Source organism: Gallus gallus, chromosome 1 (genome assembly GCF_016699485.2).
Source record: "Gallus gallus isolate bGalGal1 chromosome 1, bGalGal1.mat.broiler.GRCg7b, whole genome shotgun sequence".
Taxonomy (NCBI): domain Eukaryota; kingdom Metazoa; phylum Chordata; class Aves; order Galliformes; family Phasianidae; genus Gallus; species Gallus gallus.
The window spans coordinates 167,450,445-167,478,395 of record NC_052532.1 but is presented as its reverse complement, the minus strand read 5'-3'; the positions used below and the strand labels follow the sequence as shown (position 1 = coordinate 167,478,395).

Sequence of the window (27,951 nt, the reverse complement as noted above, 5' to 3'; positions counted from 1 at the left end):
CTGTGAAAGAAACCATGACTTCGTTGTTCTCTTTAACAAAGCAAACCAAAAAGGAGGTGTCACGGTATCCCAGCATGGCTGATGTGGGAAGAGCCCTCTGGGCTCATCTCCTCCAGCCCCTGTTCCAGCAGGCACACCAGAGCAGGGTGCCCAGGGCCGTGTCCAGGTGGCTTTGGAAGATCCCCAAGGAGACCCCATCACCTATCTACCTTATGTGCATCTTCAGGAGGTGGTGCGTGTTGGTCTGAGTATCTTGACTTTGATAATAAAGCCACTTTGACTCTCAAAGTAAGGGTCCCTCAAAGTTAAGGGTAGCTCTTGCATTTATGGTTTCCCAAAGATGATGCTGATATATGCTCTGCACAAGCACTACTGTATAGACAAGTATGTCCAGTGGGGTGGTACCGATGTAATTTGTAATCAACCATATCGTTTATGTCTCATCCACAACTTCCTTGCTGTGGATTCCCCATTCAAGGCTGGGTTGGATGGAGCCCTGTGCAGCCAGAGCTGATGGGTGGCAGCCTTGCCCATGGCAGAGTGTTGGAAGTGGACAGTCCTTAAGGTCCATTCCAATCCAACCACTCTGTGATGTACATGGGGTCGTGCAGTAATTTAGTTAGGTGATTGCATCAAAACACTGCTTTAAAAGTTGAACCTTGGCGCTTCTGTGCTTCCCTCGCAGCTCAGGAAATTTGTCTTGGAGGCCCTGAGCAATGCTCCTGGGAGCTTTTTATCTCAGTTGAGTGGAGGCATGAGCACAGGCTGGAGAGCAGAGCAAGTCCTTGCAGGTTGAAGGGTACTGGTCTTGGTAAGAGATTCCTGGGTTAGAAGCAATTGATAATTCACTTGCAAAGCAGTCCTTCAGCTCCAGTGGGACCACAGTGAGATGAGCTCTGTGCCTTTCTCTCGCAGGTCCTGAGAGGAGAGCTGGCTAGAGCTGCTGCTGAAACCTCTGCGAAACTTTCCCCTGAGCGCTAAATTGGAAAATGAGTCCTCATAGCCCAAATCAAAGGAGGCTTTATAAGTGGGAAGAAGGCTGGGGAAGACCGTGGAGGGCTGTGGCTTCCTCCTTGCTCTCCGTTAGCGTTGCCCAGCACAGCACGTATTCACGCAGCAGCAGAGAGGCTGCAGTGTGCCTCTTCCTCCCTCCTCCTCCCATCAGCGCCGCAGCTACACCCAGCAGCATAGCTTCTTGTAATAGCAGCTACAACCAACCCTGTAAATCAGGCCTTATAATTATGGGACCCAAGGTGGAACAGCAGGGTGAATGCATTGGTCAGCAGTCACAGCAACAAAAGCATGCAAGTATGCCGAGGGGCCTCAGTGGGTGCTGGAAAACAGTTTATACTGAAAGCCTGGTCATCCTGGTGGTTTGCCCTAGTGGTGGTTCGCACCTTTCTCCAATCATAGCTGAGAATCTGCTCCCTCCCTCTTGCCCTCCTGTTACCTTCCTGAAGGGCAGCCACCACTGCACGGTGAGCGTGTCTCCTCGCAGCAGAGTTTGGAAATGAAAACAGCCGGTCAGGTGTCGATTTCCCTCCCCATCTTCTGTGATCTACGTTTGCAGAAGTGCCCTGACAAAGAGCCTGGGCATTCTGCAGAGCTCCAGCATCGCTCCCCAAAGTTCAAACTTTGTGCTCTCAGGCTTTCAGCCATCGATAAACAAAGCGACTATATGCTCCTCCCGGATGAGTGCTCTCTCCTGCAGTGAAATTGTTTGTTGCCATGGATATCGCTTAGTCTTGAGAGACATGGAACCAAAATGGATTTAAACAGACCCTCGTGGGTCAATATTTCCGTAGGAGCAAATGTGCGCCTCGAGGCTTCCTACATTTCTTCTGTTTGGGCTTGTGGCAATAAGCACAAACCTCCCAGAGCTTCAGCTGGAGGGGTAGAAGTTGTCCTCTAACCATCAGGAATGCATTTGGTACGTTGTTTATTCCCAAACCCACAAGGATATGGGATCACAGAAGCCTAAAAGATCAGGTAGAAGTGTCTCCGTTGTTTGTTCTTGATCATTTGAAACTACTACTTCTTGCCAGTCCTTATTTTTTTTTTTTTTCCTCTTTAGAAGTGCCTTTCAGTCTGGGGTTTCCACGATGTGTCGTATTGCAGCTCATAAATGGACTTGTGTTCTGGGCAAACAATAGTTGTTACTGTTTAACACAGATTTGATAAAATTTGCTAATGACGACTGCAGAAAACGGGCAGCTCGAGTGAAGTTTTTGGTTTCTACCCAGGAGCGAAACTCCCACTCCCTGCCTTGTGAATTTCATTAGGTGGAACTAATTAAAGGGATGTGTCTTATTACTGAGATGAGAACCGGTCCAAGAGGGGTCCAGAGAGGTTTGTATGCTGTGACACAACTGCTCTGCTTTTAAATACCGCGAAAGCCTTGTGTCCTATTTAATTTGACATTCCTTGTGTTTGTTTCCCTTCATGACTCATAGCACAACACTGGCAGCGGGCCTAGGAAGTAGGTTATGGGATCTGGCGTGGGGACACTGGTGGGATTGTATTCCAAGTGTTGTGCTTACATTGCGCCACCGGCCCTGAGAGCACCCAGCAAACTGTGTTTGTCCTGCCCTGAAGGCTGGTGCCTTCAGAAATTAGGTGAACAGCTGCAGCCGTGGTCTGAGGCAGCTCTGACTTTGCATTTAAGTTGCAGTATCTATTAGCCTGGTTTGTTTGATGTGAACTGGCTGAACATGAGCCAGCGGTGTGCCCAGGTGGCCAAGAGGACCACTGGTACCCTGGCTTGTATCAGATAGTGCAAGCAGCAGGGAGATGATCACCCCTCTGTTCTCAGTCCTGGTGAGGCTGTACCTTGAGTACCATGTTCAGTTTTGAGTCCCTCTCTACAAGAAAGACATTGATGCCTTGGAGTGAGTCCAGAGAAGGGCAACGAAACTGTGAAGGATCTGGAATACAAGACTTATGGGGAGTGGCTGAGGGAACTGGGATTGTTCAGTCTGGAGAAGAGGAGGCTCAGGAGCGGCCTTATTGCTCTCTACAACAACTTGAAGGGAGGTTGCGATAAGGTGGGTGTCAGCCTCTTCTCCCAGGTAACAGCTACAGGATGAGTGGGAACGGCCTCAGGTTGCGCCAGGGGAGATTCAGGTGGATGTTAGGTAAAAAAATTATCCTCTGAGTGAGTGGTAGTGAATTGGAAGAGGTTGCCCAGGGAGGTGGTGGAGTCACTGTGCCTGGAGGTGTTCAAGAACCATGTGGATGTGGCACTGAGGGACGTGATTAGTAGGCATGGTGGGGATGGGCTGACAGCTGGACTTAGTGATCTTTGTGGTCTTTTCCAACCTTAATGGTTCTGTGATTCATTGTTCTTAATTTGGTCTTCTGTAGGATGAAGAACTCATAACAAAGCAAATGAACTTAAGACTGTCCTTTGGATTTGCATGGATATTTCACAGGAGGAGCTCCAACAATACCAACATAAAATACAGCTGGACACTAAGCTACTTCAGAACTTGCTTCTTAACCTGAACCCTCTCTGCAGAAGCACCAGAGCCTAGTTGGTTGTTTTTGTTGATTTCTTGTTTTAGTAGGCAGATAATTTCTTGCAGCTTGGTGACAGGAAATTGATAATATTTGATAATATTTGAGGTAAGTACCATGAGAATGCATCGTTTTCAAGAAGAAAGAAAAACATGCCTAAGAGATATTTGTACTTTGTACCATAATCGTATCAATGACTCCTCATATCACTTAAAGCACTGTGTGCATAGGATGGCCATCATGGGGCCAGCTCTCCTGTCACTGTGCACCATCTCATGACACAGAGCACACGGGTTTCCTTGGGCATCCAAGGCAGCCTGTAACCATCTCAGGTTTTCCTGGAAATGATCATTTGTGTTTTATCACGCTCGCAGATATTCTTGTGGAACTTTAATGTCTCTATTCATCTTTTTGTGTGCTGTAGGTGTGAAACAGTGGAGTGTTATGTGCTGTTGGTGAACTCACGCCAGCCCCTCTGTACTGTTCTGCAGTGTGTGCTGTGTCTTTGGAGGCTGCCTCGTAGGCCATTTCCCTCTCTTTTAGTTAGTTACATGGCAACATGTCTCTGGAGCCACCTGAGTACATAGGAAAAAGTGAAATCAAGCAAGTCATTGACATATTACTTAGGCTTTTGCTTTTATGTTGCATTGCATATCGGGAACAATGGAGAAAGGCAGCACCGTGCCACAAGCCAGCTGGAAACAGGCCCAAACCTGAAGACATACACACACATACACCCAAGCTCTCACACTGTCTCCTCCTCCTTTTAAACTCTGGATAAGATTTTACAAAGCTTGTGAAACAGCTGTCCCTTTTGGAGGGGAGGAAATCTAAGATGGGAGCCATAGCCAAGGCTGTCACAAGTGTCACAAGCACCGGTAGGCCTGACCCCCTCCTGCACCCACCCTGCTTCTCCATGTGAAGTCAATGAGTTTATCCAACTGAGGATTACTTCTCTTCTTCCTCATTCTGCTCCCACAGGGAAAGGTGCTGTGTCACCAGGAAGTGCATTAAAACTTAAGTACACTTTGCTTTTCACGTTTCACCCAAGGTCAGAAATACCCAACTGGTTGCTGGGTTAGTGGTAGCAGCCTGTTGGAACTCCAACCCAAACCCAGCATTGCTCACTTGACCGTGGGAAGACACATGTGACAATAACTTATGCTCTTCTGCTGGATGGTGTGTTTTAAAAGTACACCTGGCAGAAGAAATAATGTCCCAGAAGCCATTTTCACCACCTCAGCACAGTGCTTAGGAATAACAGTAATTCCTGCATTTCTGAGCCAGTAGATCCATCTGTATGCAGTATTGTCACACTGTTTTAAGTCACACACGTGTCTATATGTGCATGCAGTTCTAGCATGAGAACAGGCTCTTTACTAGTTTAGCTGTAAGCTCATAAGAAGCTCTGTCTCACCTGAAGGCATAATCCTTTGTTTGTGACATCCCAACAAGTTACCGCTGGAAAGGATTATGGTTCCATGTGAGAGATGAACAGGACTGGTGGGACTTCAGAGGTTAAGAGGTGCTTTTTTTCCATGCATTACAATCTCTAAGACATTTATTAAAAATTAAAAAGAAATAAACTTGGGTGAGACTGTGCCCACAGGAAAGCTCCTGAGTAAGTTTACTCCTCATGTGTGTTGCTGACGTCTTCTGTTTTATTTAGACCTTATTGCTAAAAAGAAAAAGATAAGCTATATGATTTTCAATGTAAGGAAAAATCTGAAATGACAAAAGGTGTGTGTGCATTGATAGAAATAATGATGAGCGGTGTTCATGTGGTGCTGTCTGTAGGCTAATAAGCCCTACCAAGCTTTGCCTGTTTGCCAAGGTATGGGTAAGGTTTGCCTGGTGTCACTGGGGGGAGGTGTCCTCCCTGTTGAGCTCTTCAGAAACCAAGTGGACACGGCCCTGGGCACCTTGCTCTGAGTCGCCCTGCTGGAGCAGATGGGTCCAGAGGTCCATGCCACCTTCAGCCATGTTGTGGTTCTGTAAATCTGCCCCTTGGTTCAGGCAGGCACAACCCAGGAGAACCGTGCTGCTATTTCTTGATGGTCCCATGGACCCTTGGGGCATCTTTTAGTTTTTCTGGAAAGTGCAGCCTGCTCCAGTGACCTGGCCCTGCTCACGTCTCCTATTACAAATACAGACTTGACCTGGTGGCCTGACTCTGTCCTCCTATGTTCACGCCTGAAGGGTTCAACTGTAACACTATACCTTCCCATAGAAATAGGGTAGGAGGAGATTTCTTGGAAACTGCTGGGACAGACACCAAAAATAAAAGGCATCTGAGCAACAAGTGGAGCTCCACAGCCATAGTTCTGCTCTTTGTTTGTTTTTCTGGTTGGTGTTTTCATGTTATCTTTTCCTCTTCAGGATGTATGTGGGAGGCTATAAGTATATAGAGGCTCTACAGTTGTTACTGTGGAAATGAATCTCTACTTTGTCCCTTTGCTTGTGGCCGTGCACCAAGGTGTGTACCTGGGACTGATGCCCATTAATGGGATCTGCTGCTGCTGGGCTGCTCCAGGAAGCCTCTTCCAGTGGTTTGGGGAAGGATGAGCAGGAGTTTGGCATTTTAAGGTTGATACTACCTATGTGGCATAAGTAGAGACGCTGTGTAAAGGCTGGGGACATTTGTCCTAATTCAGGATTGTAACATCCCTGCCTCATTGTGATTTGCTTGGAACTTCCTGTGTGCCCGAAGCAATGAGTGGCTGTGGGAGAGACATGGCTTGTTCTGAAACATGCAGTGAGGCATCATTACAAGGCCCAAACTACCCCAAAATACTCAAACCTGGGAAGACTCCAACCCAGAGACCCTCCCACATGGCTGGAGGAAGAGCACACAAAAATTTGCTTGTGCTGGTTTTACTGAGAACGCTACTTGTAGCTGTGAGCAAAACCACAAGATTAGTGATGAAATGCAACCTCTGCTGCTTTTCATGGCAGAGTGCTGTAGCACTGTATGGTTTCAATTACAGTGCTGGGACCTGGGTCGCCTCTGCAGGCACACTGGGGATGATGCTTCCTGCAGATGCTGGGGAGCAGGTGGTAAATTAAGCCCCTGCCCTCCAAAACCTGTTGCCCCAGTTTTGTCTGGGGCTGGGACACGCTTGTGAAGTGAACTCTGCTACTCTGAGCTGACTCCAGAATATCCACTCTGCTCAGTTTCTGGCTAACAAGAGGCTTTTGGTTTACCATGGGCAGAAACCAGGAGACAGGAGGTTCTCTCTGAACACCAGGAGCCCTTCTGTGCTGTGCAGTGATGGAACACTGGCACAGGCTGCCCAGAGGCTGTGGGGTCTCCTCCATGAGGATCTCCGAGAGGTGTCTGGACGTGGACCTGGGCACCCTGCTCTGGGTGTCCCTGCTGGGGCAGTGAGGCAGAGGTTGGAGCAGAGGCACCCAGAGGGCCCTGCCAGCCTCAGCCGTGCTGGGGTTCTGTGATTTATGAGTCTGGAGAGAACAAAACAAGCCAGAAAGGTGACCAAGCCCTCTGTTTGTTGGCTCTGAAGCTCGGAGCTGGTGCTACCGAGCAGTGTCTGTGTGTGATGTGTCACGTCTTTTGGATTTGGGGAGAGAGGACAAGGGAAGAAGACAAGGAGATTTTGCACCATGAATAACTCTTCAGCTCAGCAGAACAGCCCAGGCAGTTAAATGAGGCTAAATGGAAAATTATAGGGTAAATTTGCCTCATAATCACACACAGATAATTTGTTTCTTGAACAGAATTGACAGAATATAAACAAGTTTACAATGTGCCTCATTAATTGAAGATATTTTTTCTAGCAAGCCCCATGGAAATATGAAGTGGTTTCACTCTGCAATCTGTGATATAGTTTGCTATTAACTGCATTCAGTTTAATTGTGACAATGTGTCTCATTTTGGAAGCATTCACAGCCACTGTGTAAAAATAGCAGAGGACAGCAGAAGCGGCTCCCAGCACAGATGTGCTCCTCCATTTGCTGCGTGCTATTTGCTGGAGCAGACAGGTGTGCGGGGTGGACCTAAGCTGCATAGCACAACAGCATGGAATGCCCCCAGAGGCATTTTGGGACAAGTGGCTTTCTTCTCCCAGTGGCACCATGTGAGATAGGATGTCTGGTTTTGACTGCTCAGAGAGTCATGGTGCCCTGTCTGACCTTCATCCAGCTTGGGCTTTCCATCTGTAGTCACAGTGACAGATCTGTGCATCTCTGTGCACGCATACTGCCTAATATTAATCATACCTGACTGTTTTATGCACGAATCCTATGACCTCCCAACAATGAGATCGTGCTGGGCTGCCATATATCAAACCCTCCCATCAACCCAGTGTTGACTTTGGCCATAGGGAGTCCAAACAATGAAACGAAAACGTTTCTAACCTTGACACACTGGAGCTTAAGACAGTAACTTAAAACATTTCTCTGTACGAGGGGGTATAAAACTTCCTCTTTAAATGTACTGTTTGTTCTAATCTGTGTGCTTTAGCGTGGACAGAGACCCACAAGAGAGTAAAGGCCAAAGGTGCTTAGGACCGTGATGGGCTTGCCCAGTTCAGAGGTCTTTGTTTTGAAGACAGGATAGGGTTGCCACATCCCCAGCCATAAAAGACTTCTACTTGGCACAACCAAAGTAGTCCTGCACAGCAGCTGAATTATTCGGCTTGACAATCATGCTTCGCAGATGCAGGCCTTCATAAATCTGAATATGAGCGAAAAGAGATCATCCAACCTTCTCAAAGTGCTCCACTCTCAGTGCTGGCAGGAGGCATGCGGCCGGAAGAGGTGAACAGGAATGTGAGTTTGGGAGTGTGAAAACAGCCATAGGGTATTTCAGCACAAGCCAGCACCTCTGCTTTGCCCTTAAGGCCATTGCTAGTGGTGTGTGATGGCTGTGCATGCCCAAAGCAGCTGCTGGATGTGAAGGAATCTGCGATACATGATGAATTTGTGGCTTTACACGCTGTGGCGCAAAGGGCAACTCTCATTCATGGGGGAAACAGCAATGCAGAGATAGCTGAGGGAAAAGGTGCCCAGAGGTCTTATCTGTATGAGTCAAGCGTAGTCATGGTTTGGTGATGATCTGTGAACTCAGTGACATTTGGCAGCGGGAAGCTTCACCCACTCTTAATCCAGCCTTGGCACGGCGACCCGTTGAGTGGTCTCTTGACCGAGACCTTCCGCACGCTTTCTCTGCACACGAGAGCAGCATGTCCTGGAGGACATCAGTGCAATTTCACAGTACATATTTTTCAAGGACATGCACTGTGATGACACGTGTCATCCAGCATCATCTGTGCCTGAAAAAATACGGCCTTCAAGAGTAAACACTTGGCAGAAGCAACAGCACAGGCTCAAATTTAGACAGGAATAATTTACGCTATGCAGACCTGGCACGCTGGAAGGGGGCATGCTCTCTGGAAGGCAGGGAAGGAAATGTGTTGCTAATTTTGCTAGACAACTTCTTCCCTCCACTCATTTTCATTTTGTAGTTGCCAGACTTCCCAATTCCTCCTAAAAGAGAAACATATGAAGTTTGGCTTTGTTTAACTTCTACTGGGGGAGGCAGAGGGATAAATCCCCCTTTGTGGTCCATCAGCCTCTTCCAGAAGCTCTGTTGGGAATCACACCCCAGCTTGCCACCTGCCTCCCTGTAGACTTGTTTACATTCAGTTAACTCTTGTTCTCTTCTCCTGCCCCAGTTTCAGGACTTCCCCGCTGCTGTTCCACCACCTCCTAACTCACTCCTGATGCATCTCGGGCTCGCTGAGAGGTGTGGAGATGTTGACAGCCACCGCAAATGGGACACTTCTCGGTGCCGCATGGGGCTGGGCAGCACTGGGGCACCTGTAGAAGCTCAAAGAAGCAGGAGAAAGGGGTATTTCTTCGCGGTGGTGGCATCTGCGATCCAGATGGGCTCTCCTTGCATGCCAATGAGCCCGTTATTGTTGCTGTTTGTTTGCACTTAATCTCTCCACATGGTATTAGCCTCAAGAGGCACCGCTCCGCTCCGTCATGTTGCCATGCTACTGAGCTCAATGAGTTGGCTGCGAGGCGGGGCGTCCAAATAGTTGGAGTGCTTTCCAATCCCGGTGCGATGACCTGTGTAATGGCTGAGGTTCTCCTTATTCCTCCCTCCCATGGGGAATCTCATTACCCCTCAGTATGGATGAGAATCTCAGCTTGATTTTTGCTTCTCTGAGGGAAATACAGAGAGAACCTGTAGGAGCGTTCTGGGGACTTCCTCGCAGGGAGGGCATCTTTCCATCCTTTCTTTGGGGAAAATGCAGGAAGCCCTCGGTCAACGTGAAGCACTGGGGTGCTCTCTGTGAGCCCACCGTGGCAGTGCATCGTCCCCTGAGGGTACACTCGTGCAGTTGCATGCAGTGTAGGAACTCCAGCCCATGGGACCGTCTCCCCTCAGTCCCATTGCAGCTGTACCTGCCCCCACCCCACATGTCCCCGGGTTGACCATGGCACAGTTCTCTGGAACTGTGCATGCAGCAGGCATTCTGGCCTGTAGGTGATTTGGAGGCCGCTGTTGCAATGCAGCCACAATGTCATCAGGCTAAATTCTGCCCAAGCCACATCCCATATAATTTTCAAGTCCTTGTTGCCCTGCCAGCTTGAACGTTGTCTGGTCTTCAAAAATCCCCAACTGCAAAGCAATGGGAAATGTATTAAAGCATAGAACGTGCCAATGAGAAGCACACAGAGAAGAAAATATTAAGAAATGTATGCTAGCAGAACTGCCCTGCGCTCTGGAGATACAGGAAATTTCTCTCCTCAGCTTGCCTCTCTTTTCATTGTTTGACAAACTGCTCCAAAGCTCATTTTCTGACTCTAGCCGAGAAGCCTGCAAAGGCCTTGGGAATGCCGTCTCTTTGTGAGCATTGCTTCTTTGTTTGTTTTCTCATGGCTTTGTGACTGGTGCCGAGGAACAGGAGGCGAATATTAAGGTCCGGCCCCAGTTGCATTCCCACCGCTCAGCTAAGGACGACTTCAGCTTTGCAAGAATTAACCAGCATCCATGGGAATGTTTGTGCACTCTGACGGAGACCTGCGGAGCATTTAGATGTGCTAGGACTCAAATGGCCAGCAGGCTTCCACTGCTTAAAAACCAAAGCGACGGAAGACATTGCTAATGAGATAGGTTGTGATAACACCAGGGGCATGTCGCAAGCCCATCCTAGCTCTGCTCCTGGACTGCACACACATAGTTTGGCCATCTGGCACCTGAGTGTTCAGGAAGTTGGCTTTAATAATACATTGCATCGTCTGACACCACGACGACTCGAAGGAAACCTGCTTTGCTTGCAGCTTGTAAAGTGCAGCCTGTGCTGAATCCCAGAGTGGGGAGGAAATCTGCTATTTCTTTTCAAAGAGGTGTCAGGCACTTTGCTGCAAGAAGATAAAGAAAAGAAAAAATAGACAGTGCGAGCAAATGACTTGGGTTTGTCATTTCTGTTTTACAAAGGAAGCAGCGATTAGGTGACAGGTGTGTAAATTTCCCAGGAATGCTGCTGCACACAAAACACGGGCTGACGTGAGTCTGTTCTTGGAAATCCTTTACCAACCCATCTCCTACAAGGAAACTGTCAGACTAAACCCATTATTTCCTCCCGAGCTTTGAAAAGTTTTCTTCTTTTTTTTCCCTTCCTCGTTTGTTTCCCCAGAGAAACTGAAAGGTTTTAGGACTGAAAATGTAATGATGGCTCTTGAAGGAAACCGTCTTTTAAAATTAGAGACTAACAAAGAGACAGGAGTGATGAATTATCCTAGCTAGCGAGGTTTGCTATTCCCTCTAGGCTTTGTGGCATTCCATCCTGCAGCAGCTGTAAATCATCCCCACGTCTGACCCATGCAAAGCATCATCTGTGGGCCTCAGAGCAGGGTGCATGGCTTGCATGATAAAGGCTTCAAGTCCTACGTTGCTGGGTGTATTATTAATCACATGTACAGCTTAACTAGCTAGTACAGTCCTCGCCTTTATAATTGGAGATAGTTTGAGGTATTTATGCAGGGGATGAATATACTCTGGGATGCAGTCATGAGGATTTCCCTGCAGCTTTTGTCATGCATTTGTTAGAGAAGGATGAAAACATTGCTGTGTCCCTCTCTGTCCTCTGTGCTTGTTGCAGCTTGAATCAGAGTGAACCACAGTGTTGCACGTTACTTTGAGGAGGTCTCACCAGGGCTCCCCGCTAGGGCAGGAGCTGTGTCCAACCACCCCCACCTGTGTGAGCTGAGATCCTGAGCAGTGTTTAAGACTAGATGGACCTGGTCTGAAGTCTGAGCAATCAAACTCCTCTGCTGTATTACAGAGACAGAAGAGAGATGGAGGCAGGTGGGACTGGCTTGTTAGACTGCAGAGGATGACAGTGCCCAGTGTCGATGTATGGCTCATCCCATCTTCACTGGTCAGTGTGCCCCACCTGGGAACACTGCTGGCTCATGTTCAGCCAGCTGTCAGCTAACAACCCCAGACCCTTTTCTTCCGTGCAGCTTTCCAGCCGCTCTGCCCTAAGCCTGTAGCACTGCCTGGGGTTGTTGTGACTGAACTGCAGGCCCCAGCACTTGCTGAACTCAGCCCATTGATCCATTCTGTTCAGATCCCTCTGTAGAGCCTTCCTACCCTGAGGTAGATCAACAGTCCCCTCCCTCGCCCCCCCCAGCTCGATGTCACCTGCAAACTTCCTGAGGGTGCACTGAGTGCCCTTATTCAGCTCATCAATACAGATGTTAAGCAGGATGGGCTCCAATTCTGACCCTTGAGGAACACCACTGGTGACCGGCTGGATTTAAGTCCATTCACCACTACTCTCTGGGCCCACCCTCCAGACAGCTTTTACTTTGTGAAGAGTACACCTGTCCAAGCCATGGGGTGCCAGCTTCTCCACCACTTGGTGTTCCTTATCTGGTTGTGCATTGGCTGCACCGGTGTGGAGGGGAGATGGTGTAATCCCTGAGCTGTAATGTAAAAACTGCAGAAATGAGTGGATGGGGAGAGGGAAAATGGAGGTACCCACACTGCCCTTCAACCCACCTCTCAAATTATGTGACAGCCAGTAGCTCCCTGGGAACACCGGCCAATGGAGGATGGAGGAGACCTGCAGCTTGCCTTGCTTTTTGAAGGGAGGAGGAATATTTTCCTCCTTTTGGAAACTTTCAGTTGTTTTATTTTATTTTATTTTATTTTATTTTATTTTTATTTTTATTTTTATTTTTATTTTTTTTCCCTGGAGCTCTTAACATCAGCGATGATTGATATGCATGTATTTTAAGTGCATCAGTCAGCTTTTCAATCAGCTGTGCGTGAAGCCCGAGCTGACAGCTCTCTGCTATGGCTGGTATGTGCAATTGGATGCTGCTTTGGCTTTCATTTTTATTTGGCAATGAAGAGGTGAAATAGTTCACTATATATTTAACTTCATGAGGGCTCAAAGGCTACATCACTTTGGCTGCACATTGTCCTTATAGATGTTTATGGAAAAGGATAAGAGGGAGTACCAAATTTAGGAATGACTGGGTTTGTAAAGACAGTGTCACTGTGGTTCTTCAATGGAAGAATCAGCAGTGTATCAAGAATGTACACAGGAGCGTCTTGTAATGACCTGAAACTACAGCATGGGAAACGAAGATTGGATGTTAGGAAAAGCTGTCTGCAGGGAACAGGCTGTAGGATCTCCACTGTCACAGATTTTTAAGGCCATTTGGGAAGGGCATTCACCAGCACTGAGATAAATCCTTCCATGGACAAAAGGACCCTTCCGGACCCTTTTCCACAATTCCTTACATTATTGCATAAAGCACAGATACTTCTGTTTTCCGAGATAAGACGGCATTGTGATAGTTAGGCATTTTGTAAGACAGACTGATTTATCTCTGAAAAAGCATTAAAAATTCGGGATCGGAGTTCCTTCTTCAGGTGTGAAGTTGAGGCAGCTTAATCCAGAGCTGGGAAACCTAGAAGTTACCTTCCAAAGACAGTGTGATGAACTTGAGCTTGCTGCATTCCAGAAGAGCGAGACATAAAGATTCTTTCTGCAGTTTTATGATATGGTACAGTCCTCCCCCAACTTTACATTCCAGGGGACATAAAGGAATTGTCTGCTCCTCGGCACATCAGCTATTGCCTTTTTTAATCCTGCTGAGATCCTTTCTTCTCCATCAGTATCAGCTACGTTATCTTTTAGAGGTGGACTCTTTGCTATGTGTCCAGTATATAACTGCAGCGACCTACACACTGATCTGAAGTTAGGGAAGAACAACCTCCACCATGTCTTTAAGGATTATCTTCTGGTTGTCTCAAGCTGGGAGTCTGCACCACTCTCTAACCACTCCTACTCAAACAAAGAGGAGGGGGAAATACAGTGAAATAGGGTCCAAGACATGGTTTAGTGGGAAACACTGATGGTAGGTGGATGGTTGGACTGGATGATCTTAGAGGTCTTTTGCAACCTTGGAAGATGATCAGAGGGCTGGAGCACCTCTTCTGTGAGGAAAGACTGAGGGAACTGGGCTGGTTTAGCTTGGAGAAGAGAAGGCACCGGGGAGACCTCATTGTGGCCTTCCAGTACTTGAAGGGAGCGTATAAACAGGAAGGGGAATAACTGTTTATGAGGGTGGAAAGTGATAGGACAAGGGGGAATGGTTTTAAACTGGGACAGGGGAGGTTTAGGTTGGATATTAGGAAGAAGTTTTTCCCCCAGAGAATGTTGACACACTGGAACAGGTTGCCCAAGGAGGCTGTGGATGCCCCATCCCTGGAGACATTCAAGGCCAGGCTGGATGTGGCTCTGGGCAGCCTGGTCTGGTGGTTGGCGACCCTGCACATAGCAGGGGGGTTGAAACTCAATGATCATTAGGGTCCTTTTCAACCCAGGCCATTCTATGATTCTGTGATCCTAAGGGCTGAGATAAGAACAAGGAGATCGCTCACCAGTTACCACCATGGGCAAAACAGCCTCACCATAAGGAGATCAATGTAATTTATTGTCAGTTACTAACAGAGTAGAGCAGCGAGAATTTAAAGCAGGCCAAAAACACCTTACCCCCATTCATCCTCTTCTACCTCCTCCCCCTGAGCAGTGCAGGGGAATGGGGGCTGCAGTCAGTTCTTTTCATAGTGATGAGGTACCACCGAATTATGCTCAGCCCACAGCCCACTTTCCCAGAACTGCTCCTGTCACGGTCCTTGCACAGTCTAATTTTGTGAAGTTGCCTTTTGCTGTGCAATGCAGAACTTTGCATTTCACCAGTTAAAACTGAGTCATGTTGTTTCAGGGGATTTCCTCACTATATGTATTTTTAATTCTTAATCTATGCACTGTTACATGCAGCCTCTTTCAGCTTCATAACACCAACGAGTGTCCCTTCTGTTCTATTCCCAGATTGTTTTTGGAAACGTGGAGTACCATCAGGCTGGGACAGACTGCACAGACCACTGCCTGCACGCCCTTTCAGCCTGGCTGTGAGGTGAGACCACAGCACTGAGCCACTCTACAACTATGATTTTCCAGCCACTCTTGAAAACCACCTGTAATAATTCAATTTAGACCGCACTGTCCTTGCTTTGAAAAATCAAGGTTTGTGACATCTACCAATTCTCCCACTATCCTGTAGCAAGTGTAGGCTGGTCTGACATAGTGCAATTAGATTGGTTTCATGCATGCTGACGGTTGTTAGCCTCCTTAATTTATTCCAAGTTCTTCCAAAACTGCCTGTGATTTGTTCCAGGGATGTTCATGGAAGTGAGGTGGGAATGTGTGAGCTGCCTGACCTGAGTTAATCCTGGAGTCCTCCAGGTCCATGGAACAGATGCAGTCTCTGCCCAGGGTACCATTGCCAAAAGCATGCTTTAGGTCATAGATATTTTGAATTTCTCTGCGTCATAAAATAGTGCGAGCTTTGACATTTAATTAAAGCAATTATCTTTCCTATCCATGCAGAAATGCGCCATAAATATTTTACAGGTGAAATAGGACTAGGCGCTGTTTAATATGAAACACCGCAGCAGTTCTGGTGGCAAAGCTGAAGGTACCTCCTTGTTTACTTGGTCAAAGCTGACCCTGAGTCGCTCACTGTGAGGCTCCTTGAGACCATGTGCAAGAACAGATCTTTGGGGTTCTCGCAAAACAGAGGGATGTTGGGAGCTGAGGGGGTAGGCAGCACCTGCAGCTTTTGGTTAGGTTTACTGAGAGTTTGGGGGTCCAGTGCCGTGGTTCATAAAGTCATAGAGTCATTAAGGTTGGAAAAGATCACTAAGCTCATGTAGTCCAGTCGTCAAACCATCACCACTGTGCCCACTAACCATGTCCCCTGTGCCACAGCTACTCATTCAGTCTCATACCTGTGCTTGCCTACCTTGCACGTAGATGTGTATTTCCAAGGGACTGCAGTCATCCATGGCATGGTGAGGGTGGGGTGACAGTTGGGCTGCGTGATCTTAGTGGTCTTTTCCAACTTCAACGATTCTATGATTCTGTGTCAAAGGACAGATCTGGGCCTTGAGATAGGAAAAAAAGCCCACCAAACTGCTGCCTGGCTAAGTGTTGTAAATGTAAATGCATACTTTCGGACCTGTGGGCAAGGAGGAAGCTGCTGGCTCTGTCCTGCACAGCTGTGATGTACCGAGGGCATCTGAAAAAAAGTAGTCCTCCCCTTGGTGCTGCTTGGACTGTCTCCCTTATTGTTTATCTCAGAGCGTGCCTTGGGTCTGTGAGCACAACAGGGAATACTTGGGGTGAGCAAATCCCTCCGCAGCTTCACATCTCCTCTGATGCTCACAGCGCTCTTCGTACAGCATGTGCAAGAAAACAGGGTGCTTGTTTTTTATTCCTGATGTTTTCCCACACAAAGCCTATGTACTTTCCCTTTATTTTTTTTAATGAAACCCTACTACATCGTGTGTTTCTTCTCATGTATTTTTCTCTGAAGACCACTGTGACGATGACATGAAAGGCCCTGTGCAGCTCCAGCCATGACAGGTGTGCTCAGCTGCTGCTGGAGCTATGTGAGGCAGCTAAAAATAAGTGAAACCTCCAAGTTCTGGGGTGAATCCAGCTCCTTGGTATCTGCTGCAGCCATAGAGGAGGATGGGGACTGGTGGCAGGGCTCTTCCCCTTGACGTGCATGGGCTGGTGCTTCCCGAGGGAGCTCTGCTTTCCATCGTGCCAGAGGCTGAGTTTGGACAAGCCAGGCAGTGTCCTGGTGTGTGTGCCTCTGAACAAGACTTCTGGTTATAATCTTGGGACGTGCAGAGATCATGCCTCAGCTATGAGAACAGCCCTGTTCCCACGTAAGAGGCTCCAGAACACAAGCACGTAGGAGCACTCCTTCCCTTCGAGCTGCACTGGTTTTTGTCAAACAAAAAAAAAGAAAAAAAAAAAAAGGCTGCAGTTTTGCTTCTGCTATTGCTTAAGCCACTCAGCCCGATGCCAAGGACAGCTTGTGTTGAATTTCTAAGCACCCTTTCTGCACAGGTGTTCCTGGGAGCAGAGGGAGCAGCACCCATGCAGCCCTACAGGCAGGTGGGCACACAGTGGGGGCCCTTCTGCAGCTCCGGAGTGCTGCACAGGGCACGTGGCACTGGGGCTGCTGGCTCAGCCCTGCCTTTCTACTGAGGTTTCCCTTCCTCTTCTCACATCCTCTGTGAAAGTCCACATTTTTTTTTCCATTTACTTTTTTTTTTCTTTTCCCCATGTAAAATATTTTAGATAAAGCTTATGCTTTATGCCTAAAAACCTAAAGAATCTGATCCTATTTAGCCCAAAGTGATTATTTTTAAGGGATAATTCAAATAATGAAAGTTTAATTGTATTTCAGAGAACTGTATGCCATTGTGGCACATTATTTTTGTACCTCGCAGCTTGTGCTATTAAAAGATTGCAGCTGATACAGAACGATATGGGAGGATGCCAACTGGATTCAGAGTATTTAATCAGATTACAGGAGCTCTGAAATCTCTTCATTGGTTAGTTATAAAATTTCCTATTAATTTTAGAGCATTTCTGCTCACTTTCGAGGACTCTAATAGAATTAGCTCGAGTGCTCAGAAATTATTTGGGGAGGAAGAGAGATTTCATGTCAATGTCCTCTCTCTGTTTTCCCCTGGCCCTTTTAAAATGAAGTTCTAACTTGCGTAATGCTGGCGTGGGTATCGAATGCATTCCGAAAACATGCTGGAGCACATCTTTTTAAATGCTGCTGCCCTCCTGTCTGATGCCACCTCTTTTCACAGATGTGAAGGGCTTGACTGCATTCTCATTTCTAGCTCCTTGGATGGCTTTTACATTCTGGAGATGCTTAGCCTTGAGAGTGTTTCAATAAAGAGCATGCAGGGGCAAAAGGCTTAAAAACATGAGTGATAACTGCGTCTTTTCACCCACTGATACCGTTAAAAATCAAGCTGAGGATACCGCCTGGCTGGAAGGAATCAGCTTCTGAGGGTGGGAGTCACAAACAGAGACAGGAGTAAGTGGCTGTTGCTTAAGAGAAGCATGACAGAGCCCGTGTTATTGGAAAGAAATGCCTATCAGAAAGGACATCAGATAATGGAGTACTTTGCCAGCAGGGTAATTATGATCCAAACAGACAACGTATTCAAGGCAAGATTAGATAACCTCTTTGGAAGCCTAATGAAAAAAAATATATGTGAGATTTTGGAGATGGGACAGATAGATACACCGAGTAACAACGTCTGAGACCCTGTTCCCAAGTGCTTAGGCTTTATTTCAGGCATGTCCGGCCTACAGGCCCCATGTGCCCCAGCACAGCTGGCAGTGCGGCCTCCCCCTGTCCTGTGCCATCATGGCGGTGGCTGTGGCCCGGCCAGGCCGCTCAGCAGCACCCAAACAGCGGTGCACTGCCAACCTCAAATAAATCATCAGTATTTTGGTTTGTTTGGGACTCTGTTTTCAGTAAGCATAAGCGTTACTTGTGAATTTCCAAGTGGACTGCATAGAGTTGCAATTACAAATCTGATCGTGTCTCTTTACCGGAGGTCTTTACCAGACCCTCACTTCACAGTAGTGCCTTATTCACATCACTTCCTTTTGGCAGTATATACATTTGAGAACAACTATTTTGAAGGATGAAGTGCAGGAAGAGCAAAATTTCATCCAAAGTCTCTACTGAGCTCCTGGAGAACTCACTACTAGTTGCAACCCCTGTCATCCAACCAGCCTGGAGCATTAGTTTCACAAAAACAAGGTTCCATATCCCACTGGTCTTATAGTTTTGTTGCTCTCTTTTGTATATGTTTTATTAGAAAACATTAAAAATTAAAATAAGTTTTGTTACTTTATATATATCAACTGTTTATATATTTAATGAGGGCTGCTCTGAAAGTAATGCCTCCCGTTTTATGATGTCGGCCCATGATGTCAGAAGCAGATACTGATGGTATGACAGTAGAGGCTGAACCTTCCCACCAATATTCCGTTGCGTTTTGTTGTCACGTGTCAGATGGCAGCAAAGGGGCACTCTGACAGAATGGTGTCTGATGTGGAAGTGCGTGTGAAGCAAAGGTGTGTCACTGAATTCCTCCGTGCAGAAAAAATAGCACCCACTGACATTCACTGACACTTACTGAATGTCGGTGGAGACCAGCCAGTGGATGTGAGCACAGTGAGGTAGTGGGTGGTGCACTTCAGCAGCTGCAACAGCGACAGCGGTTCTCCTCCACTGGTGCAGATTTTTTACAAGTGGGGCATGCAGGTTCTTGTTCATTGCTGGTGAAAATGCATAGATCACAGTGGTGACTGTGGAAAAAATAGTGTTTTGTAGCTGAGAATCTGCTCTATCAAGTAGTGTTGTTGTGCTCTTTATATCTGTTGTTTCCATGAAAAATAAATAGAAGGAATTACTTCTGGAGCGATCCAAGATGATTCCTCTTCATTCAGTGAGGCCCAGGCAAGCCAAAAGGTTGCACACCCATGCTTTATTTCATGGTGAGTCCTGCCTCTGAGCCCTGCTGCTTGCTTCTGTTCAGTGATGGGTGTACTTGGTGCCTGTGCTGGCACCAGCCCACACTGGTGTTCACATGATTTTCTCCTTCTTTTTATGGAGAAAAGGGGACTTCTGCTGTGTTTAAAGAGCAGAGGTGGGAAGAAAACCCCACTGACGGCATATGTCTTATGACAACATGTTAATTGTGGAAGTGATGGGTATCTAATATCATCAGTGCAGGAAAAAAAATTGCCTTTATTTTGATATTTTGCTTTTTTTTCTTGAAAGCCTTCAGAAAAGGCTTCCAAAACAAGCAGGGAAATACTTCTACTTTTTAAGTAAAAAGTTGATGGAGGTGGGGGAGGGAGAAAAGAGGAGGAGAGAGAATTAGTGCCAGCTGGACGTGAAATCAATTTGGCATTTCAAAATAACAAAAATATTCCTTTCCCATTCATTTGATCTGGCACGTAACATCAGCACTGCTGCCACTTCAGCACTCAGTTAGCATGCTGGGAAGGAAACACCAGCAGGGACTGAATTGTCCCTCAGCCCCCTGGAATAGGACAGGGCTGTGGGATGGGGCAGCAGGCACAGCAGCGCTGGAAAGGATGCTCATCCAATCTAACCTCTGTGTAGGGGTATGCATTTTAAGTTTGAGCTCCCCACACATACAAGATGAGAGAAATCATTGCAGTATGCAATGGCATAGCATGTATGCGTGGCATAACCACGAGTCAGGCTCTTTTGGGCACTTAACAAGGGAAGGCTCCAAATACTCTGGGCAAAGCAACAGAGGGAGAGAAAGAGGAACCAAAAAGAACTGGGAAAAGCAAAGAGGTCTCCATGGGTTGATGTAAATAGCAAGTTGCTGTAGATCAAGGCACAGTTAGGCTTTGCAAGGACAGCAAGCAGATAAGTCCTCTCAGTGGCATAAGTAAAAAGGAGACAAAAGAGGTGAGTAAGGGGGCAGTGAGGGAAGAGACAGATACTAGAGATGTTCAGATGGTGTACCAAGCTAGTAATCATAGAATCATAAACATAAAACTGCATAATTCAGTTTTCTATAAGAAGATGTCAGATATTCAGGGAGAATGTAAAAATAGGGAGACTGTTAGGAATTAGGGCATGCAAAAACAAGGAGCCACACCACAGGTGAAAACAAGGCAGTATGGTCAGTGCAATTTACCATGTTGACAAGACCATTTCTGTCCCAGGACCCCTAGAGATTCATTCACCAGACTACATGAAGTCATGAATCCAACAGTAACTACTTGTTGTGTAAACCTCCCCAGTCAGAGTTGTTTACCCAGGTTCTGAAAATGGGAAATTGTTCCTAGCCAGTCGACTGCTGTCACCTCAGTGTTAGGAAAGGCCTCAAACAAAATATGAAGGAGAAATAAACATTAGAATGGTGTTTGGGGGGAAAGTCTGATGCCTGTCAAATGTAGTCTGGGTTTAGCAGAAGCAATTCAAGGCAGCCCAGTCTGATAGACAACTGAAAGAGGGGCGTATAACGGTAAGATTTTCTATGCACAAGAGGTGAAGTAGATCTAAGATAGCTGAAATGCAACAGGTCATTTTGATACACAGAAACCAGGGAAATTATCAGGGAAACTAATAACGATGGACATTAATAAGAATGACGAGATAGATAAAGAGTTGGCCCGTGGTGAGAAACACTTCCTGTATTTTAGGAGAGTGTCACACCAGAGAGAACCTACCAATGAGATTCCTTAAAGATGGGTCTTGGGTTTGCTTCTGGTAAATACTTACATGAATGTTTTTGGCACAGACAAATGGGAGTGTACTGATGAAGTGTGCGTTGATTCACTGTCACCACAGAGCAGTTTTTTGGGTAGAACTGGATGGGTTTAAGGCGTGGGGTAATAGGTGTGAGATGAAATGGGACAGCACAGAACTGAAAATGATGCGGAAAAGAAGTTGTGTGCTATCCTCTGAGAAATCTGTCCATTGAAATAGAACAAGGCTGCATGGGTCTGAGCCCTAGACTTGATTGTCCATGACCACGGATGTAAGGAGACTATGAAAAATGCAAAGCAGCCCCAGTAGGTACCAAAGCCAGTATGGAAGGGGATAACTACGAGTGCCAATGAAGGTGCTGGCAAGTCCTGGTTCAATTCTAATTACTCACATTTGTGAGATATAAATTTTACTGAGATCACATGCAGATAAGCATCTAAAACAGGTTATTGGGAAAAAATGACATAACTGATAGAAAGTGAATAAAAGGTTTTGGATCATATTCTTTAGCAAATCTGAGACTGAGAGGAGCTCCGGTTGCTGCCTCTCCCCAAAGGAATGGAATGAGCTATTTAAGCTGGGGAGACGGTGGGTACGAAACCATTGAGTATGGACTGGCTGATGTTGCCTAGGGCTGCAAACCAGAAGATGTGTCCACTTGAGAGCAGTGAGGCTCAGAGACAGCCTTCAGATTTAGGCAATACCTAGATGGCTTGGAGAGAGGGTCTGGGGAGGGTGAGGAAGAGCTGTAAGCAAGGGGAGCAAACCCTGAGGTTGCATGAATTTTGTTCCCACTCTATCTTCTCCCATTTGAGTAGTTAGCAATGCCTGCATGAGCCTCGCAGCAGACTATTTTGTCTGCGCTGTATCAAATGTTTATCTCATTTGCAGTGGAAAAAAACAAACCTGGGAAATGAGCATTTCACTCTGAGGAGAAACACGGCTGTGAAGGGCAGATCTGCCTCCGGGTTTCGGCAGGCTATTCTCCAGCCATCTTCCATTCATGCTTCAGACATCGCTGGGAACAAGAGCTAAATAGTTCCTGGGCTGTTTCATAACGGAGAAACGAGCCTCTGTGAGAGGTAAGACACTTCCTTTTCTTTGCTTGAAACATCATGAACTTTCAAACTTGGCAAGGCTCTTTTGAGTTCGATCTAATAATAAACCCAAACCTTCTATCGTACAAAAGCAATGAGTCTGAACTTGCCTGAACTTGCCTCGGGGAGCTGAGATCCAAAGCTCTGTCATTCCTTCAAAAGCCGTTCTCCTCTCTGCAAGGACAGGATGTTGTTGACATCCTCGCTGTTTGCTCAGCCTCCCTTCCTTGTGATGAAATCCCTCTATAGCGACTCTGGAGGTCCTCCTCCAGCTCCGCTTTGGGCATACAATGTGCTGCCCAACTAAATCCCCACTCTTTTCTATGAGTGATTTATGGAGACTCCGAGGACATTGAGACTCAGCACATTCTCTGTTTTCCAAATGTTGGTGCATCGAGTGTGGTACTTTTCCTGCCAGTGGGAACCTGAAAGACCTGATGGGCTTTTCTGGCAGGACTCATTGCCCATGGAAGGGACGCCAAGCTGCCTGCAGAGCTAGAGGAAGTACAAATGGGCATTTGCTCTGACCTCCACCGGGAGCCACGGAAAAAATATTTTGACTTGATTTTACAGCTCAGTTTCTCATTAGCACAATGCGAGCGCTTGACCAGCGATCAGAAATGCACTCTCTTGATTTGCATCATCTGCTTGGATACTGTTATTAGGCACAATTGATGTTAGACGAAGAACAACAGGAAAAAAAAGAAAAACCCCACCAAGCTCAACCACCAGATTTAAGAGTGACTGAAATACTTTTGCTGTTATCATATCTATTTTCTTACGGTATGATGACATGCTCTTATGTCATCATGAGCTATTTCTTCTGGGAGAGAGAAGGGGAGTTTGCAGTGTTTGTTCAAGCTCTCTAAATTTAAATGACTAACTTAAGCACATAATCTCCCTAGGCTGCCTATAAAAACCAATTGAGAAGGAAGGGCTTCTCTAGTGAGCGGTTCAAAGGCTCCTGCTTAAGTGAGCAATATTTTATTACCGTGCTGTGCAGTATCACACGTATTTAGGGCTACATTTCTGTTTTACCTTCTTGCATGTTCCTTTTTTCTCCAGGATGATGAGAAGTATAAAAAGGTCTCTGTGTATCTGTACTTGTTACACACTGTATTTCACTATGCAAATCGCATCATTAATAGAGCTCAAGTGAGTGAAATAGATGTCTCCATTTCCCCCTCCTGGAAATCCTTCCTCTCTATACAGAGGATAAATGTATAAAAATGAACAAACAAAACACGGCAAAAAAAGCCTCAGATCTTGACTGAAGTCCAGCAGCTTTAACTATGCAAGAGTGGAGGTTGCTGTTGGAAACCCAAATACAACGGTATTTGGAGATGAGAAGCAAATAGGAAATCACATGGGCGTGGTCCAAAGCTCATGGAAGTTGGGAAGCCCATGATTTAGGAACCATTACACTAAATTATTCCCCGTCCATCTTGCCCATCATCCTTTTTGCAGTGGGCTCCACCAATAGATGCTTCTGGTGAATGTTGGAATGGGTTTGCAATGGGTTAACTATGACATTTGGTCATATACTAATACTCCAGATAGAAAACAGCTGAAGTCAGGTCTGACACATGAATGTTTGTTCCCCTTCTACATGTTACCTTAACATTAACTTTGCAAAATGTAGGTTTTCTTGCTGCTTACAGTATTTTTGTAAGAAAAATAGGGAGAATTAGGTTAGACAAAATTATTGAGTACTCGGGGAGCAGTTATCAAGTGAATCCTGTCAAACTGGAAGGATTTATTGAGCTGCTTCTCTAGGGATATGGCCTAGATTCAGGACTGTTCAGTATTTTCATTAATAAAGTGGATGAAGGGATGGGGAGCCCCTTTGTTAGTGTCGGCTAAGAGCAAGAGACACTGGGGAAGAGGGGATTAGTGCTCGGGAGTGCTCAGCAATTAGGGGAATGATCTGGAAATAAACAGGATGCAATTTAGTGAAGATAAGTACAAATCTGCACTTAGGTGGAAATGACCAGCTACAAAGGTACAGGGTGGGACAGAGCAGCCAGGTGGCACTGGGGGCTGGGGGCTGTGATGGACTAACGACATGGCTGTGGAGGGAAGAAGAATTGGGCTGGGCTGTGCCGACAGGGATGCTGTGAGAGTTAATCCCTTCAGCTGCATCACTGGGACCCATTTCTGGCATTACACCTGGGGAAACAGGAGGAGGCAGTCCCTAGGGGAGCACACTGCAGAGAGGATGTCTGCAGAGCAGTGCCTGTGGGGAAGGAGGGAACGTGTTTGTTTTTAGCCTGGGGTAGGCAAGGCTGAAAGGAGACTGGATAACAATCTTCACGTGTGCTCAGCCTGCCAAAAAGGGGAAGGTGGTGAACTATTCTGCATCCAGAAATTATCCTCTGTGGTTTAACCACGATTTTGTGTGGTTAGGAGGAAAAGAAAAAAAAAAAAACAAAAAGAGGGAGAGAGGAATTGAGATGGTAGATAAGTTGACTTTACTGCTTTACTTATAAAGCACCTTAGGGCATAAAGCACATGATCAAACATAGTCGAGTTACTGTAGCTTAATGAGTTATTGCCTGTTGGCGGAACTGCACTAATTAACCATGTGCGTGCTCTTAGCATGCCTCAATTGCTTGATAAAATGGGCTCACTTAAATACTTGTGTTTTACATTGCAGCCAGGGCAGGCTGGAAGCCTTGCTTAAGATCAGTGATTACAGCTCACGGAGGGTGACTTTTAAGGGCTGGAAACTTGTCCTTACTTCTCAATGGCTCTATCTGGACATGTAAGAGGGGAGGTGGCAAGGGAGAAAGCAGACCTGGACAAGTGAAGTGTGCTCATTCATAGGCAACAGGAAAGCGGCTCCGTATGCAGAAACATTGAGTTCTGTAAAAGAACCCATTGTGTTTTGTTTGGAAACAAGGGTAATTTAAAAATGTAGCATTAAGAATGCTATGGAACACTGAATGCTATTGCATACACGCTTAAGTTTCTCCCTTGTTTTTTAGTGTTTGCCAGTATATTGCTCTTCTTGACTCAGTTCCTCGTGCTCCCTCTGTTTGTTCGCCATCATAATGGCTGTTGCAGTTTCTCCTTGCCGTGGACCTTCTTCTTCCTTTCACTGTGATGATGGAGTGGAGCCTTCTCGGTGGTTGTGAGTATGGAGTATCCAGTGCTCCAGTTTTCTTCTGATACACTTTTCCCCTTCCCGCCCCCCCTTTTCTTCCCTCCATCCTTCACCCTTCGTGGTGGTTTTCCCACTGATATCACCAGTTTGAATTATGTTGCTAAGGACAAAGGTTTGGATTTCACAGTATTTAGGGAAACATTTTATTTGCAGTAGTATTTATGTTTGGATCCTGTACGTTGCCTCTTTGAAAGCAACTAGCTCATATGCTTATTATATGCCATGACAGAGGCAGCAGACTGGCAGCTCTACCTAGCAGACGTGCTTGACAAGTGCCATGTGAAACAAAAGCAGAGATGTGTACTTTCTTAGTTTGTTGCTCTTATAAATTAGCCTTGAAGAGACCTGGAGAGCTTCCTTTCTCTGCTCAGGGCGGGATTGAATACATCACTGCCCTTTCTGATGGGTGTTTGCCACGTTACATTCATTTGCTGCTGCAAATACTTACAGTTTTCTGTAGGAAAGAGAAATGCTAAAAAAACTTCATAAAGATGTTTGAAAACATAACTGTTTTGTAATCTAATTTAGTCTAAAGTTGTTTGTTTTCCCTTCAGGACATAAATTTTTGCATTGGGAGGAAATCTACAGATACCTGGAGCTATAATGCAACAGCAACGTGTATACTGCATTTCATGAGTGCCTGTGACACAAAAACAAGGTTTCAGTCACTCTTTTCCTAGTATATGGGGAAGGAGGTGCTGTTTATGCACCAAGCCAGTGGTAGGGCTTTGCTTTTCACACTCTGGACCAAGGATATGATGTGTGACTTAGCTGAGGTTGAAATTTAGTCGGGGTCTAGGGATTCTTTCTACAGCAGCATGGAAATAATTGATATCTGCGCAAAGTTCATATCCAGATGTAGATCCTCAGTGGGGGAAAGCCTGTGGCCAACTGGAGCTGGCATTCATCTTATCTGCAGCTTAACTGCAGAGAAATTTTATCTCAAAGCAGTCCTCTCTGCAGTCCTTTCAATGCTGCTAATCCCCCTCTGGTATTGCCAAGGAAATATCAGACAATAACTGCTCCATGGAGATCTCCAGTGAAAGAGTCATACAAGAGGAACGTGAGAACTGCAGAGCAGACTGCATTTCCAGTTATGTTAGAGCAACTGTATATCTACAAGTAGCTGAAAATCGTGCTGCTAGCACAATTCTGTCACGTCCTTCAGGAAGTACTGCTTGTACACACAGACCCTAGTACAGTCAGATTAAAAAACAAACAAACCATTTTCTCCTTCTGCATGCATCGAAGAACTGTATGCAGCTTGAAAGTGAGAGTGCACATTGCAAAAACGATGTTTGAATGAGGATCTTAGATGAAAGAAAGCCCATTTCTCTTACAAGGAGTAGTGGCTCCCTGAGATTGATTCCTGCAAAAGACTACGGGTGCGGGTAGTATTGGCATGTTCAAGAACAAGTTAGACAAATTTATGGAGAGCTGAATCATAAAATCATAAAACCATTAAGGTTGGAAAAGGTCATTAAGATCATCTAGTCCAACTGTCAGCCCATCCCCACCATACCCACTAACCACATCCCTCAGTGCCACCTCTACGCCGTTCTTGAACACCTCCAGGGATGGTGACTTCACCACCTCCCTGAGCAGCCTTACTAAAATCATTGTACAACAACATTTAAAGAGAAAGGCAGGTGATAGCAAAACACAGCCTGGGAACACCTAGCTGTTCCTCAAAATGTGCCGGGGTGTGCATCTGGTTTCCTCATTCACTGCTGTAGAAGAGGAGAGGAGAGACATGCCATCAGGCATACAGCCTGTCTACTTTTGATTTCAGCACATTTGGTGAGGGCTGGAGTTGTGATGTATTTTCCAGAGCTCACAGCATCAAATAATTCTCAGTAGTGTCACAAATAATGTTGTTTCAGGTTGTGAGGGATTTACAGACAGGAGCCAGAGACCCTTGAAATCGATATCAATAATTCCGCTTCTCAAGCTGAAGGCAGATCTCCCACAGCTGTCAAGGACTGTGGCTTTTTATGCCCCGTCTATCCATGAGGAGGCAAGACCATCGTAATTAGCTGCTAATTGAGGAGCCTGTCTCTGAAAAGAACAATTTCAGAGAACAAAGAGCCAGAGAGGCTCATTTCTAGGGCTAATTGGAATTAATTCACAGCTATAAGTGGAAGGGCTCCCACAGTCCTGGGAAGAGCTCTCTCTTGCCCTCTCCTGAAGCAGTGCTCTAAACATACGCATACCAATCATAGAAGGCTCAGCGTGGCTTGTACAGCTCTTGTGTGATACACAAATTGTGCTGCTGGTTAAAAATGAGTACGATTTTCATTTATTTATTTTTTCAGCTTTCATCTGTGTCTTCCTCCTGCTGCCTCCAAGACTGCAGTCCTCACCCAGGCTCGTGGCAAGCACCCAACCAGACTTGCTACCTGCCCTCCCTTCCTTTCCTCAATCCGTATACTAATGAACGGAGCAATAAATTCATCACTTTTTACACTA

The 27,951-nt window shown here is 46.2% G+C and overlaps 1 long non-coding RNA gene across 1 annotated transcript; it reads left to right on the top strand.

Annotated features, from left to right (window-relative positions):
* Window positions 1-283: 283 nt before the first annotated feature.
* Window positions 284-27,951, top strand: LOC112531563. The gene is made up of 7 exons (XR_005843811.2): window positions 284-1,989; window positions 3,364-3,532; window positions 14,901-14,985; window positions 22,111-22,301; window positions 25,304-25,449; window positions 26,037-26,140; window positions 27,798-27,951. It is a non-coding gene; the product is annotated as an uncharacterized LOC112531563 (long non-coding RNA).